At 40.0% G+C, this 2,873-nt stretch overlaps 1 long non-coding RNA gene across 1 annotated transcript in view; it reads right to left on the bottom strand.

Moving 5' to 3' along the window:
• Positions 1-1,224: 1,224 nt before the first annotated feature.
• The window catches only part of LOC106011454, a 9,437-nt gene continuing 7,788 nt past the window's right edge, over positions 1,225-2,873 (bottom strand). The window contains exons 2-3 of the long non-coding RNA XR_001184746.1: positions 2,737-2,798; positions 1,225-2,140 (exon numbers count right to left, since the gene is read on the bottom strand). This is a non-coding gene — a long non-coding RNA (uncharacterized LOC106011454). The remainder of the gene's footprint in view (positions 2,141-2,736; positions 2,799-2,873) is intronic.

Raw genomic sequence — 2,873 nt, 5'->3', positions numbered from 1 at the left:
GATCACCCGATCTTAGTGATCTAGAGTTTGGAGCATAAATTTGGATGAGATCACTGATATATGAGGGAGCTTAATTAATTGGCACATTTATGATATAATATTGTAATTTTATATGCTATTCTAGCTGACAAAGGGAGCCAATGCAACGTTCTTAAGATGGGAGTAATGTGATTCCTCTTCTTTTTTCTGTAGTACTAGCCTTGCAGCTTGATTTTGAAAATGTAACTATTTGGTATGTTAGTTAATAAAGCACTGCAATGATCGAAGCGTGAAAACAAAGATGACACGAGCGTTTTCAATGAGCCTTCATTCAAAAACAGATATATGACAAAAGAAAAAGTTTTAAGTGATCAACAATGAGGGGTTGGAGCTAAGTCAAGACATGAGTCCTGAGGGTTGACAACGTGGGGTCGGACCAAAGGTAAAGTTCTAAATAATCAACAATAAGGGGTTGGAACTAAGTTAATAAGTCCTACTAGAGGGTCACCAAGAGGGGTTGGAGTTAAGTCAAGGAATGTGGGGTCAAAGTAAAGTTCTAACAGGTTAACAAGAAGGGATCAGAATAAAGTTCCAAAGCTTTTACAAAGAGGGGCTGGAGTAAATCTCCAACAAAAACATGAAGACCTGAGTATATACACATTGGCTGTTGAACCATTTTTCTTACAGTAAACAAGCTTTTCGTTGTGTTTAAAAAAATATTTTGTAGCGCTCTAAAGGCTTTCAATTTTGTTGAATCAGTGGACTTCAAACTTTTCACAACTCCAAACTTCAAGTTAAAAAAATACTGGTGGTAACAGAACGTCTACCACAGAAGGTCAAAGGCCAAACTAACAGCTTGCAGTGCTTGTTTATTTGTTTTTGATCAAGTCATGATTGATTGAGTAGGTGTTTTACAGCACTATCGACCCAATTTGATCAAGTCAGTTAACATTAACAGCACCAACAAAGTGCAAGAAATATTACAGAATAAAAAATCCACTCCAACAGCCTCACACTCAAACTCAAAATCAGCAGGAAGCTCTACCCACACCATTCTACCCCTGCAACCACCCCCCCCCCCCCAAAAAAAAACTACACTGCCCCATCAACTACCTCCCGCCATGGCCATGGCAATATCTACAAAATCCTACTCTGAACCTAACCTATCCACCTAGATCCCTATCAACCTATCTGCCTATCTCTTCAGCCCCACTGCATCACTTTAAGCCTGAGTGTGATATACGGAAATCGTAGCAACAGAGCACTGTGAGACCTGTTTGACCAGAAAAGTGGCTAGACCTTCTGTTGTCACCAAAGTTTGCACTGAAAGTAAGGAACAAAACCTCTTTTCATTCTATATCAGTGACATTGTTTCTAAGTAGCTTCATTACAAAATCTCCATCTGGACATCATACAAGGAATATTATTTTCTTGAGTCTTTGCTGGTTTTTACAGCACTATCAACACAATTTATTGTACGGTGAGCTGGCCTTCGCAAAGCAAGTGCAAGGGCACCCCCATCTTCGCTTCAAAGATGTGTGCAAGCGAGATATGAAATCGCTTAATATGGGCTCTTAGGTGGGAGACACTGGGAGCTGGTCTCATCAGAGGTGAAGCCCGACTGCGACAGGTAGCTGAGGACAAACGTCATCACCGAAAGAACAGCCAGAGGCTACCAACGCAGGAAGACACCACTCACAAGTGCAGCCACGGCTACAGGGACTGCCATTCTGTGTGGACCTGTTCAGCCACAGCAAGCGCTGCTCTCGAACCTGAAATCTCCTATGGCGCAGATCCATAGTATCCTGAGACTGAAGGATGTCATGCCATCAACACAGTTTCACATGAGAGAAATAAAACAGCCAACTTAAAGTAGTCCATGGCAGTCATCTGGAGGAACTGACATGTCTATTCAAGAGAGCTGTATGTTGAAAGGATTCTTGATGCCTGGCAAATGTCTGTTAGTTCTTGAATGACTAATTGAAGAAAATTTGTTTCACGGTGCTATTGGCACAATTTAATCATGTTAGCACAGCACTCATTTGGCTGGATGTCATGTGCAGCGCGGGGATGTTACCATCCAGGGTGAGTGGAAGGTCCTTCCTGTCAGGGCATGGTATCTGCTTCTTTGGTAGCTGTTAACTGTTGGCTTGGCATCTTTCTAAGAAAAATATTTATGGTAGAGTGAGTTACTAAATTTGAATAAAGACAATGTAGATAGCTGCAATAATGGTCACTTAGCGCACACAGGAGAAATAAAGTTACGGAGAAAAAGAAAAAAAAGGAATGACCCTACAAAGGCATTCTCCACCCAACAGCTATAAGAAATAGTGGTAGTTCTTGATGGTGCATATTTTAACGAGGCAATTTTTTCAAGTAAGTGCCACCTACAGAGTTTCCTAAAATCTACCTTTCATAGCACTTATTAAAAGGACGGGCAGACATTTTTTAAAATCTGTCAGCACATATGTTTTAAAACTTTTCCTTTATTTATTTTTTCTTAAGAACTTGCATCTGTATAGATTGCTAATTTTTCAAAGTAGAAAAAGGGTCGCTATAAAATTGTTTACTATCAGTTTAAAAAGACAGACATTTATAAAAATCTTTCAGTATATGTTTTATCATTTACCCTTTCCACCTAAGTGCCAAATTAAAACTTTTCACTTTAAATCAGAAAAACCGATTGGTATTTTTCTAATTTTACTTCAATAATAAATAAACAAGTAGTGTTCCAAGACATATTTCCCAGACAAATACCTCCTGCAGATGCTCCTGTCTGTGGGTGCTCCTCCCGCTAGTCCTCCTGTCCTATGATGGTCCTGTAGTAGTAGTATAAGGTTTTACGGCGCTCGCAACTGCTAAGGTCATATGAGCGCGCGAAACACAAGTTGTTC

The sequence above is a fragment of the Aplysia californica genome, unplaced genomic scaffold, assembly GCF_000002075.1.
Source record: "Aplysia californica isolate F4 #8 unplaced genomic scaffold, AplCal3.0 scaffold00120, whole genome shotgun sequence".
NCBI lineage: Eukaryota > Metazoa > Mollusca > Gastropoda > Aplysiida > Aplysiidae > Aplysia > Aplysia californica.
This window is presented reverse-complemented; position numbering and strand designations above follow the sequence as displayed.